This window comes from Nicotiana tabacum, chromosome 7 (assembly GCF_000715075.1).
Source record: "Nicotiana tabacum cultivar K326 chromosome 7, ASM71507v2, whole genome shotgun sequence".
Taxonomy (NCBI): Eukaryota; Viridiplantae; Streptophyta; class Magnoliopsida; order Solanales; family Solanaceae; genus Nicotiana; species Nicotiana tabacum.
The window spans coordinates 70,709,133-70,723,321 of NC_134086.1; the positions used below are offsets into that span (position 1 = coordinate 70,709,133).

At 42.8% G+C, this 14,189-nt stretch overlaps 1 non-coding gene across 1 annotated transcript; it reads right to left on the bottom strand.

Annotated features, from left to right (window-relative positions):
* Nucleotides 1-12,470: 12,470 nt before the first annotated feature.
* On the bottom strand, nucleotides 12,471-12,577 carry LOC142162487 (small nucleolar RNA R71). Its single transcript, XR_012693749.1, has one exon. It is a non-coding gene; the product is annotated as a small nucleolar RNA R71 (small nucleolar RNA).
* Between the last annotated feature and the right edge of the window lie 1,612 nt (nucleotides 12,578-14,189).

The window sequence follows — 14,189 nt, forward strand, 5'->3', positions numbered from 1 at the left end:
GGAAAAGATTATTTGGGATTGGGAAAGATAATTAACAAGAACTTGAGGCTTTAACCCTCATTTATAGATTCTAACTAGGGATAGGATTGAACTACTTGTAGCTATAATCGGGTGTGCTTAATCTCTTAATTGATTTAGGGATAATTCAACTAGGAAGTATTGTTAGTCTTTGGAAGAAGCTAATATAGAAGTATTACCAGAGGCTAATTAACATAAACTCGCTCATATTTGTAAAATCATGAAATACATTGGATCGTTACTTGAGTGTAATTCCCCATGTATCCATACTTGTAGCCATTGATCATTTTACTTGCTTTCTAGGTTAGTTTACATTTTCGCAATTAGCTATAAATATTTTCTCAAAATAATTCTAAGTGTTTGGCATTGAATAATATTTACCTTGAAAATAGTATTAACAATTATATTTGATTTGTGGTTCTAAAAATACGTGATTTATCTTGACATTAGTTGTTACGTGAATAATGCGAAGTGTAAATAACCAAGAAATGATAAACAAACCAGTGTGGTCACAAGATCGAGGGCCTCGAGGGCAGCCTTTAACGGTTGATAATGAACAACAAATGAAGAACAATAGATGAACAAGGAGTGAATCTGTAGAGTAATTGTTGAGCACGCTTAGGCAAGAAAAACAGAGAATATTCTATTGTATTCAATATTCCTCTCTTACAAAATGACAAGGGTCCCCTTTATATAGGAGGGGGGAAACCCAACATAGTACATGTCTCATAATGACGAGGAAATGCTATTGGTACAGTTGTGTGATGACATAGTATGGATTTGTACTATTCTTGCAGACCCGGTTAGCTCTAACCACGTGTACTTGGGAGCTTTCCCGCCTTTCCATGACGATCATAGATTGGTAATACTCCGAGATTGACCATAGTGAACCTTCAATGTGCTCCCTCGGGGTCACACTTTGCATTCTGCTTTGAGCTTCCCGAGGTTGAGCGTGGAGTGCCATAGTAGCCCCAAAGTCGAACTCCCCAATTTTGGCCGTATATAGATAGTTCTCGCATTTCTTAGAATGAAATGATAAGAAACGATCTTGAGTTCTTGCCTCTTCGATACTACTATTGTGACGTCAGCCATGTGAGATCATTAAATGGCGTGACAAAAAAGTTGTACAGAGGCCTTGTCAAACACGGTTCTTGAAAAGCCCACAAACCGCTATTCGACACCCTTTCAACTCCTCCAATACACTTAGATGACTTATAAATATTCCAATTCCCTATATTTTAAACCTTTACAACATCTTCAAGTCTTCTAATCTTTGTTAACAGTTTCCTATCTTTATCCTTCTTCTGTGTTCACTTTTTTGTCAGCTTACTTTGAAACTTTGCTGTAACCATGGCCAAAACTTCTAAGACAGTACCTCAAAAAGAGGAAGCCCCTTATTCATCACACTCGACTAAGAGCAAAAAGATAATGCCTCCTTGTATTGAGGAGTGTATTCCCGGGCCCTTCGATACATCCTCCGATTTCAAAATTGAGAAACCTTCTTCGGTACCGGGCCGATGCGAGCCCATGTCTTAGTACATTTGTCTAATAACCAACATAAAGAAAGTGAAAAATAGATTGCCTCTAGGAAGAGGCGGTACAAGTAGAGATCCTTTCATCGTAAGAGGATATAACCACACACAGAGCTGGTTTCCTTAGTGTATATACATATCCCTTTATCTTAGGTCCTGTAAATTCTTCTTCTTTACCGATAGACCCAGTGATCCTCGATTTTTGCCAGCAATATCGAATGATGCTTGGTCAAATTTATCTCTCCTTTTGGAGAATCATCTATTTGATTAGATATTTCTCGAACATGGTCAAGGGGATGAATTTTACCCTCAATCATTTGATTAGATTGTATAGCCCTCGTCTCTATCGAGGGGGCCTAGTCAAACTGCAGTATCGATCTACCAAATCATTTTTTGCCACCATCAACGAAGATAATTTTCCCTTTTCCTTTTTCGAACTAATTCCTTTCTTATTTGAATTGATTCTCTTCCGATTACGTATCCACCGTGTGGTTCTCGGGCACGGTCAAGGACCTCCCGGGCTGGGTTAAACTCTTAGACTCTGCCTCCTCATATGACAAGTGCGTTTGGCGTGATTTTGCAAAAACTCGATGGGAGGCCAAAAATCATGGTACGCCCTCACTACTGTCACTTCTGAATTCCTTATAAATAGATTTCTTGGTGGTATGTTTGGCACTTTACGCTTGTGCGGGCCTCGAAAAAGCTATTTCAATGAGACTGCCTCCTTCTGGCGAAGAGGGGACCCAAAGACCTGCCAAAGATAGAAAGAGAAAGAAGGAAACACTGGTGGAGTCCCCGAAACCAAAGAGATCTAAGGCTCGAAAGCCTAGGGCCGATGCAACGGTCCTAACTCCGGAAGCTGCTAGGAGTCATTGTGCTGAAGACGAAGACGACGATGGTTGCCCACTGGTACATAGGGCAAGAAGAAGCGCTGATGCTTAGAAGGTAGCCGGGCAGAATACTACCGAGTCAGAGGTGGCCGATGCGGTCCCACCTTATATTGAAGAGACCCCGGAGGAGGGTTTGGATGCAGTCCACGAGCCAACCACTGAACATGATAAAACTTGTGTCGATGAGAACTTGGTTGGCGCATTCAGAGGATCCAGCTCTTAGGCCCTTCGAGGTCGAGAAGAAGCCCTGATAGAGGTTGACGTCATAGGTGATCTTCAACCAAGCCCGTCTTTTTCCCCAGGGCAAATACGAGATGCCCAGAAAAGGGAGACTCCCGATGTGGGGGCATCCCAGGGAGAGGATGATGAATTTGGAGATTTTTTGCCAGTGTTGAAGATGATGTTGAACTCGATTCCCCAGTCGTCCTTAAGGAGGCTGCAAAACTCCAAAAATAGGTGATTTTTGACATAACCTTTGTGCCTTGAGTTTTTGATCTTTGTTTTTCTAAATTCTTTCCTTCGTGCTATAGGTCACGATGTTGTACGACCAGGCCTTCTCCAAGTTAAGAGCTGAACTGGGTCATTGTGAGGAGGAGTTCGAGAAGCTTGCTTCAGAGTCGAAAGAGATAAAACACACTTTACGCCCAAAGGAAGGAGGAGCTGAGCAGCCTTCGAGCAAGCTCAGAGAAAGTGCTCCAAGAGCGGGCCAATTTCATCGAGTAGGTAGTTCGATATTCATGAGCTTGCTTTTTTTTTCACAACTTGGTATTTATGACCTTGACTCGACATTTGCAGATTGAGCGCAAGGATTCCCTAGCGGAGCAGCTTCGGGAAGAGATTGCCACCAAAGATGTCGAGATCCTTGAGCTGAAGCGGTACAAGGATAGCATGGCCTTAAAAAGGGATACTCTTCGAGGGGAGCTGGCCTCGAACTTGAGTCTTCTTCAAGGTGCTAAAGAGGAGGCTTACAAATTCAAGGTTCTTCATGTAGAGTCGGCTACCGCGTTATCCATGGCCAAGTCTGAAGCCGATGCACTCCTACCCTCGTATCGGGATGATGCTACTGCAGTGAATACTCGAGCCATGGAGATATCTGAAGATTCTGAGCTCAAACTGGTTCGCGCCCTTGCACATGCTCGATTAGAAGCTCGGAGGAAGGCCTTTGAGGAAGTGCATGCCAAGGGTTTCGATCTTTCCCTTTCGTACACTAATTTCTTTATTGCAGGCATCGGTGAGTTTTCTGAGGTGAGATAGTCCCCTTTCAAGGGGGAGGAAGGGCCTTCGATTTTTGAGACAGGGAAGGATAATAAAAGGAAAAGGTCCTCGAAGGACGAGGATTCCCATAACAAAGCAGGATCCACCCCGGGGCACGAAGAGGACGTCGCCGCTGACGAAGATCTCATTTTTATCGGTCGTTCTGTGGACATCATTGCACCCGAAGAGGATGACTCTATATTGATGGCTCGAACCAGGAGGTCTCTCGAGATTGTTGAGCCTGTTGGGCTGGAGGCCCCTAGTCTCAAGGGGGAGATTCCACAAGCGAGGAAAGGTGAAGGTCCTTTATTACCTGATTTGGCAGCCAGTTCTCGAACATTGGGAAGTACTCCAAGGGGAATGGGCTTCGACGTATCTCTGCCCAATCAGAGCGTCTTGGGTTGCTCTACTGGGGCCGATGAGATCGAGCCGGTAGATGCGAAGTCGACCTTCGAGGAAGCTCAGCAGCTCTGCTCTATGGTGAGTTTTGAAGTTATTATAACTTTCCCAACTTAATACTCTCTCCTTTTTAACTGAACTTTTCTTTCTCATAGGCCTTCGATAAGCTCAAGTTTGAGCTGCTTCGTTGTGAGGCTATGTTGCGTAAAGCCTTGAATGGGGAGAAATCTCTCAAGCTTCTTTGTGATAAGAAGACAAGAGAGCTAATACATCTTCGATCGGAGTTGGACCAAAGTCGTGATTACGAAGGCAACCTCGAGAAACAGGTAACTTCTATTTTGAGGGAATACAAGCTTCTTCTCCCATCTTCGGAAACTAACGTCTCTGTATTCCAGTTGCAGAGAAAGACAGAAATGCTGGAGCGCCGAAGCCAACCAGGTTAATTCTGAATGCAATGACTTGAAGGCACAGATAGATGCTCATATTGCGGCCAAAAGGAACGCTTTGGCTAAGGCCTCCGCCCTCGAGATACAGCTTCATAATGCCCGAGAATGCGACTCGGTCTAGATGAGAAGGATTGCTAAGCTTGAAATAGATCTTTTAAAGATGAAGTCTGAAGACATGGACGCTCGAGCCGAAGCCGAAGATGTCCGAGCAAAGGCCGATAAGAAGGTGTCCATCTATCTGAAAGATGCTGCTTAAGCTTGTACGAAGTTGAGGGGGGCTTCCGATCAAAAGAGGAGAAGCAATGAATTTGCCCAATGCAAATCCTGAAGGGAAACTCTCGAGGAGATTCATAGTAAGGGCTTCGATCTCTCGGAGGAGATAGAGCAGGCCAAAGAGGATGCGTTCGATGTCAAGTTCCTCGTTTTTGATGCTGAAGACAATGAGGAGGAGGCCAGCGAGGAAGCTGGTCCCGAGGGAGCCGATAGAGACATAGTCCCCGAGGTGGGAAAGGCTAAGTTCCCGAGGGTAGACTAGGTTTTTCTTTGTTGTTCTTTGTATAGGGCTCCCTGCGGGAGTGTTGCAAATGTATCTTTGTACCATTATTTATAATAAAAAAGGAACCCTTTCGTTTTCCCTTTATATAAATTTCCACTTACTTGTGTCTTTGTTTATGTTTTGAGTGTTGATGCTTGTCGATAATTAGTCAGATATGTTGGACTTTAAGATAGGAACACTTAGGTTGTGCTTGATGAGTAATTGATAATATTTGACCATTCAGGGCTCGGTCCTCAAATCAAGTTTTGACTCAGGCTCATTGACCCTTAAATTTTCAACATATTGGCCCTTAGGCTCTTACGTATTGGCCCTTCACATTGGCCCTTAGGCACTTTTAGATTAGGTCAATGCGACCTCTAATATGGCTATAGTTTCCCCCATTTCGGCTAAAGACTTTGAAGTTTTGATTATGCCTTGGCATGTTTTGTGTTCATCTAACTCTTCGACGTCTCAAATAAGAACCTCGATTATGAGTCAATATGTGACGATAATTGAGTACCTCAGGAGGTTCTCTTGAAGGCTGATTTTTTGAAGCCTTTTTGCTGAAGGCCGATTGTCTTGAAGCCTTTTCATTGTTTGGAGCTGATGTGATCGAAGCCCCTTTGCTTATGCCAGAGGTAGCCTAATTAACCGGTTCTTTTCGAAGTATTTTCGAATTATTTGAAGGCCTTTAATTTTATGGAAGCGTTTGGATGTCTCCGAGCCGCGTTAATTTGGCCGGAGCCTTTTGACATGACTTTAGTCTTTATGTTTGGCCATAGCCTTTATTCCCCGAGTGAGATAACCTCGGCATCTATATCAAGGGTATGCCTTTTTAGGGGTCTTACAAGTTCGGATATATATCCTTGGCCTTAATATCAGGGTTATGCCTTTTTAAGGTCTTATAAGTTTGGGCATGCCTCGTTGAGGTCTTATAGATTTGATGTTGCCTCACAGGGGGCTTACGAGCTCGAAGTTGCCTGATCGAGGTCTTACAAATTCGAGTTTTTGATGGCTCGATGAGCTGGCTGTCGATGACAGTCCTTGTGTATTCAAGAGTTTTTGGCCCTTGAGCCGTCTTATGAGAAAGTAGTGAATTTCTTCGAGGCACAAAGTTTTTAGATAAGCAAAGAGGCTTCCTCAATTACTTGATATATGCGTACATGTTTTCTTGCCTTTGGAGGCTCGATTATCTACATGGACACGGTTTATTTGACCGTTTGGCCCAATACAACATTCTTCTATCGAGGTCCTCCTAGGCATAGTTCGATTTCTTTGAAGAGGTGACCTCCTTGGGTGATGCCCCCCCAGTATTTGAGGTTGATCGAGGAGAAACCTTGAATACTTGATGAGTTCTCCTTAGGTATAATATGGATGTTTCCTCGTTAAAAACCTCGCTGGTAAAACCCGTTTAGGATAAAACCCGATCTAAGGGGAAAAGAGCGCAACACATGCTTTAAAACCCAAGGTCTTCGATCTAGAGGGTGCTTCGATTCCTCTCAATCGAACACTCGCAACAAGTTAGTATAAAACATAAATGAAAAGGGAGAGGGTTGTACCTTAGCAATGATTGTGTTTGAGCCTTGATACGTTTCAATTGTTTTCTCCAAGGACGCGACACAGTCCTTTATTAACTCATTTGGGTGCAGCCGAGAATGTAGATTATGGTTGCTACTTGGCTGTTTGCTTGTCTTTTGGCTTCTTCTATGTAGAGGGAATCGATGCCGATGCCACATTGTGCACCACGAACATCTCTCTTGCTGTGTGTTGCTCTCCGTACACTGCTTTTATTCCATCCTTGGTTGGAAACTTCATCAGTTGATGAAGGGTTGATGGCACTTCCCTCATACTGTGTATCCACGGCCTTCCAAGTAAGGCATTATATCTCATGTCACCTTCGATGATATGAAACTTGGTATCTTGGATTGTACCGGCCACATTGACCAGGAGGATGATATCCCCTTTCGTTGTCTCACTCGATATGTTGAATCCATTGAAGGTCGAGAGGCGGGTACGATCTGGTCGAGCAGTCCGAGCTGCTCCACCACCCTTGACCTGATTATGTTGGCCGAGCTACCTGGATCCACGAGCACACATTTAATTTGAAATTTATTAAAAAGAAAAGAAATTATTAGTGCATCATTATGAGGCTGAGACAAGTTTTCGGTGTCCTCTTCGCTAAATATGATGGCATCTACTAGTATGTAACCCCGAGTTCGCTTTTCTCTGGTGATGGATATTTTTGTTCGCTTGACAACGGGTCCCTTAGGGGTGTCAACCCCTCCAAAGATCATATGAATGACATGATGTGGTTCTTCTGGTTCGTTCTTCCTGTTCGCCTCTCTTTCCTGAAATTGGTTTTTAGCTCAGTCGCTGAAGAACTTTCGAAGGTGGCCTTCGTTGATTAGTCGGGCTACCACTTCTCGGAGCTGTTTGCAATCCTCGGTCCTATGACCGTGAGTGTCATGATATTTGCATACCAAGTTAGGGTTCCTCTATGAAGGATCTGACAGTATGGGTTTTGGCCATCTGATATCTTTGATTTTACCTATGGCCGATACAATGTCTGAGACATCGACGTTGACGTTGTACTCAGATAACCGATGTGCCTCTACCGGCCCAGAGTGCCTATAGAACCCAGCTTTACTCATGAGTTCCCAGGGACTTTGACCTCGATCTGTCCTTCGATTACCTCCCGATATATTATGCCTCGAGGTGTTTCTTAAATCTTCTACATACGGCTGGTATCTCTCCTTGTTTGGTCTTGACTCCCTTTCTGTAAACCTTTGTACCTTTGTTAAGAGCCTGCTAAGATATACTGAGCCCGAGGGGGCTCCCAATTGGTCGTCCTCGACCCTGATTTTCGATTGATATCTGTTGTGTACATCTGCCCAAGTCACGGGGGGATACTCAACCAAGTTCTACTTTAGCTGCTTCGAAGCTATCGAGCTTCACTCGTTCAAACCCTGAGTGAAGGCCTGCACTGCCTAGTCATCGAAGATCGGTGGTAATTCTATTCGCTCCATCTGGAAGCGAGATACAAATGCCCTCAGCATCTCGTTCTCCCTTTGTTTGATCTTGAAGACGTCAGACTTCCTTGTAGCAACCTTGATGGCACCGACATGTGCTTTCACGAAAGAATCTGCCAACATGGCAAACGAGTCCATCGAGTTCGAGGGTAGGTTGTGATACCACATCATGGCCCCCTTCGACAGTGTTTCTCCAAATTTCTTCTGCAAGACAGATTAAATCTCGTCATCCTTTAAGTCATTCCCTTTTACAGCACATATATAAGCGGTAATGTGCTCATTGGGGTCCGTGGTCTCGTTATACTTTGGGATATGAGACTTTCTGAATTTCTTCGGGATGGACTTCGGAGCTGCACTTGATGGGAATGGTTTCTGCACGAACTTCTTCAAATCTACACCCTTCAGAATCGGAGGTGCGCCTGGAATCTGATCGACCCTCGAGTTATAAGTCTCCACCTTTTTATCGTTAACCTCTATCTTCTTTTCCCCTGACTCAATTCTTTTAGTCAATTCCTCGAGCACTTTCATGATTGTGAGGTTAGTCCCCGAGCTGGTTTCATCGGGTCTTTCTAGCACTGGTTTGTGCTGCATGTTTACCGGTTCGGTGGTGTTAGGGGTTTTATTTTGACTTTGAAGTTGAGCGATAGCGACTTGCTGAGCTTGCAGTATCTCGAATATCACTTGGAGACTGACTCCTCCTTCTTCCATTCCACGTGCTTCCTGGCCTCCAGCCTGGGCTTCCCTGCATCCATTCCTTATAGGGTCTGCGCCTGCTTGCGAGTTTAGAGCGTTGTGGGAGATGATATCAACTGGCTCCACGTTTGGCACTCCCTCAGGGTTTACAGGTGGTACATTGAGCCCTATGCCACTATTTTCTTCAAGTCCCTCGCTGTTGTAAAGAGGTGTATTTTGTGTGCTAGACATGATTAAGCCTGAAATCAAAGAATCTTTGAAAAGAAAAAGCGTGAAGAGTAACGTGTGTTATGAGAAAATGAGCACCAAAACAATCACTATTATTTTTATCCCCATGGTGGGTGCCAAACAGTTTACCTTGAAAATGGTATTAATAATTATATTTGATTTGTGGTTCTAAAAATACGTGATTTATTTTGACACTAGTTGTTATGTGAATAATGCTAAGTGTAAATAAGAAAGAAATGATAAGCAAACTAGTGTGGTAACAAGATTGAGGGCCTTGAGCTCAGCGAAATAGGGCCTCGAGGGCAGCCTTTAGCGGTTGATAATGAACAACGAATGAAGAACAATAAATGAGCAATAGATTAACAATAGAAGAACAGTGAGTGAATCTGTAGAGTAATTGTTGAGCACGCTTAGGCAAGAAAACCAGAGAATGTTCTATTGTATTCAATATTCTCTTACAAAATGACAAGGTTCTCCTTTATATAGGAGGGGGAATCCCAACATAGTACATGTCTAATAATGACGAGGAAATGCTATTGGTACAACTGTGTAATGACCTAGTACAGATTTGTACTATTCTTGCAGACCTGGTTAGCAGTTCGCATTCTGCTTCGAGCTTCTCAAGGTTGAGCGTGGAGTGCCACAGTATCCCCAAAGTTGAACTCCCCAATTTTAACCGTATACAAATAATAAGTGTTAATTCTCTTACATTCCTAATCACCTACATATTGTTCTCTCTGGGATTCGACCCCGACTCATAGTTGGGTAAATTATATTGCATACGACCGTGTCCATTTACTTTTTAGTAGTAAATTTGGACGTCATTAGTGGGAGTCGACCTCCTAATCTTTTCTCTTTTGCTTTCAGCCGGAGGATCTTGGAGGAGGCCGAGGGCCCCTACTTCTGCGTTTCGCCAGAAGACCACTACAACAGAGTATGCTCCTGTTGTGACCATGACCAGGTCTGCCCGGCCCTCTCTTCTTTTCCTCTTCGTGTGTCGATCATGTCGGCTCATTCATCAGTGATATTAGTGCCATCGACTTTGACCTCTCCCGTGCTTTATCTATTAGATGAAGACTCATCGCGGAGCGAGGAGGATTTGGTTCCTCACAAAAGGAGGTCAGTGGACGTCGAAGATGGAGTAATCCGAGTGGTAGAATCTACCTAGGGTAATCATGAGGCGACCACTGCCGCATTTGAAGGTGATGCAAACTCGTAGTTTGAGGTCCCGCCGTTAGCGAGGATCGTGGAGGGCATACCTTTTTCTGATGCCGAAGTTGGAATTGGCGGGATGCCTATGGAAGTTGCGGGTACCTTGCTTCGAGATGAATCGTCGTCCTAGAGACCGGTCAACATTCCTTTGTCAGTCGAGGGGGCAGATAAGGGTGTTGCCGAGGACAACTATGAAACTGGCTCCGATGTTGATGTAGACGAGATCCGAATGCTGAGCGAGGGGTTCACTCGGGTTGAGGTAAGTTTGAAAGGGTCCACTCGTACCATTGTGGTCCCTATGGATCGGGATCTGCTGGTGAACACGGAAGACATGGTCCCTTTGATGTTGGGCATATTTCTATATGTTATAATGTTACTTAACTCATGTTTTAACCATTTTTAATGCTATTTGATCATTAAAATGCCCAACATGTGTTGATTATTGGTTTTATGACTAATCGAGTTGTGTGTGATGATTTAGGATGTTCAAAGTGCAAAAATATAAAGAAAAGGTGCTCCATCTATAAGAGAAGAGGTCGCATCCAACCTAGGAAAAATTGTACTTTGTGCACCCTTAGCAGTGAAGTCGGGCCAAGGCATCCGCCTTAGCATCCGCACCTGGGCATAACAGAGATGAAGGAACAAAGGGTGGATGCTCATGTGAAGCTGAAGATGTGGAAGCTGTGCGCATCTACCCCTGCATCAATCCCTGAAGATGAGTCGAATTAGGAGAAGGAAAACTTTGGCCCACAACTTTTGTACGCAATATATAAGCCAAAAATGCCTCTTTTAGGCCATCTAACACATTGGGAAGTGGAGAAAAGCCATCACAAAGTTTGGAAACCACAGAATTCATCTTGAGTTCTTACTTTTTCCTTCTTTTATTGATTTTTATTTATTTTTGGGAATTACTTGAGATTTTTACCATGAGAATGTGTGGTTAAGAAACCTGTTATTTATTATATTGGGTTGTTTATTTAATTATATTTTTAATTATTTTGCTGAGTAGCTAACAGTGAAATACTATCTACGAATCTAGAGTTGAACTCGAAAGTGGGAATTCCTTATTGCATATAGAATTAAATAGAGCAAGCTCTTGAACCTTGGCATCGGGGAACAGATTTACAATTAGGATAGAAATATACCTAATTTCCTTGCTTGGTCGAAATACAGGAAGTGTAAATGCATTCTTGTTAATCTTAATTCCATAAACATATAGGCATTAAGTTAGCTTGAATAGATGTGTAAGAACTTGACAGATTCTTATGAGTAATATCAACCCTGTCAATTAACAATCCAGATAAATCCATTAGTCATTTTAAGCCAAGAGCGCAACATGATTGTTAGCTAGCCTATGACCCTGGAATATCCTCTCCTAGTGATTGTTATCCAAAATTGCTTAAGTGTTGTGGTTGATTTCTAATTATTTCATTGATTGATAATTTTTAGGTAGTAAATTAATCAATTACATAATTTGTGAGAAATCTCTTGAATCAATAAGTTGTTTGAGTTTGAATCAGTCAAAAGTTAATCATAAGTCTTTGTGGGAATGATACTATACTCACTACTCTATTACTTGATGACCACGTATACTTGCGTGAGTGTGTTTGGTCGCAACAAGTTTTTGGCGCCGTTGCCGGGGAATTAGAAATTAGCTACTTGACTGAGTTTGCCTTGTTTTTGTTAACGTGTTAACGTTGGATCTACTCTTGAATGCAGAGGAGTAAAAGCGCAAACAACTTCCTTCCTCTTTATCCTGAAATTGAACGAACACTTCACAGAGTGAGGAGGGGAGTTGAAGCTAGAACTAGAATAGAAAGAGAGTTAGACATCATAGTTCAACCACAACCACTAGAGATAGCAGGTAATGAAGAGCATCTGGTGATAGAAGCCGCAAGGCCCAATCTTGCTAATATGACTCAGGCTATTATGATGATATATCACGGTCATTTTGAACTCAATCAGTACATGGTACAGCTGATTCAGTCCACATGGCAACATGTAGGTCTATCTCATGAAGACCCGCAGAGGCACATTCAGAACTTCTTCGAAATTACGGACACTTACAAGTATCCGAATATTTCCAAAGACTATGTCAGGCTGACATTGTTTCCACTTTCATAGCTGGGGGAAGCTAAGGAATGGTTACAAAAGGAGCCCACGAACTCAATCCACAATTGGGATGATCTAGAAAGGAAATTCTTAATCAAGTTTTCCCCACTAAGAAGACAAAGTCACTGAGGAGCCAGATTCTTGAGTTCCAACAAAGGGATGGCGAGACTCTTCGTCAAGCTTGGGAAAGATACAAGAAGCTACTCAGAGACTGCCCGCGTCATTGTCAGACTGATGAGGTGTTTGTTCATACTTACGTTGATGGGCTAGACGAGGCATCAAAGATGAATCTTGACTCAACTTGTGAGGGTAGTTGCATGGAGAGGCCATATAGTGAAATCTAGATCCTACTAAATAACTTCACTGCTAATGATCATAATTGGCAAGGAGATAGGGACTCACAAAGCGCAATTAAACAGAAAGCAGTTGGTGTAATTGAGCTTGATAACTTCTCAGCTACGAGAGCAGATACAGAAAAATTGGCAAATCAGATGAATAGAATGATAATGCACCAAACACGACAGATGCAACATGTACAATAAATGTCTACTTGCTGCGAATTATCTGGTGACAGTCACATGAGTGACATGTTCCCACAAATCCGAAATCTATCTACTATGTGGGGTAATAGAGCAGAGGTCCGATGAATCAACATGCACAATATGGGAAAACTTACAATCCAAATTGGAAGAATCATCCTAACTTCTCTTGGGGTGGAAATCAGCCGACTCAGAATCATTATAGGCCCAAAGGAAATTTCAATCAACCTCAGAAGACACCCAACAAATAGAAGAGAGTACGACTGACTTGTTGAAGAAGTTGTTCCTTAACAATCAACAACACATGGCCGATTTCAGCAATCTTGAGAGGCAAATGGGGAAGTTAGCATCAAATCAAAATACTAGGCATGCAGGCGCTCTTCCTAGTGATATACAGAAGAACCCTCAAGTTAATGTAGTTTCACTCAGAAATAGGAGGGAATTAGAAGAAGTAACAAAGAAGAGAAAGGATAAGCCTACACCTGAGGGGGAGTTGATTCCTAAAGCAACAAATGAGTCAAAGAAAGATGATGCAAGTTCATAATCAGTAAATGCTGCAAGGCCACCACCACCTTTCCTCCAAAGATTGCAGTAGAAGAATGATGATCACATGTTTAACAAATTTATCTCTATGTTGAGCTAGGTTCAATTGAATATTCCATTGGTAGATGTACTTTGCGAAATTCCAAAATATTCTATGTCGTGCTCTGTGATTTGAGAGTGAGCATAAATTCGATGCCCTTGTCCTTGTTCAAACAATTGGGTCTGGGAGCTCCAAGACAACCATTGTGATGTTGCAACTAGCAGATAGATCCGTGGCCTACCTTGAAAGAGTGATTGAAAATGTGTTGCTGCAAATTGGGAAATTCATCTTCCCACAGGACTTCATTATCCTAGATTATGAGGCTGATGAACACGTTCCAATCATATTGGACGACCTCTCTTGACTACAGGTGATGCAGTTATTAACGTGAGAGAGGGAAAAATGATTATGGGGGTTTACAACGAGTAAGCAGTTTTTAATGTCTACAAGGTGATCCCACTTCCCCGCCATTATGAGGAGCTCTCTATGATATCTGTTGTGAAGGTGGATGAGCAACTTCTTGACACGAGTGTATATCTAGACGATTCTTTAGAGAAAGCACTCATGTTGTTCGATAGTTTGGAGATTGATGATGAGGTTGAGGAGATGATGCATATCCTAGATGTATCATGTGCTTACTTACAAGGATTAAACCCCATTGAGTAGGCCAAGTAGGCCTCCTCCAAAGCCGTCGATTGAAGAAGCTCCAAAATTGGAAC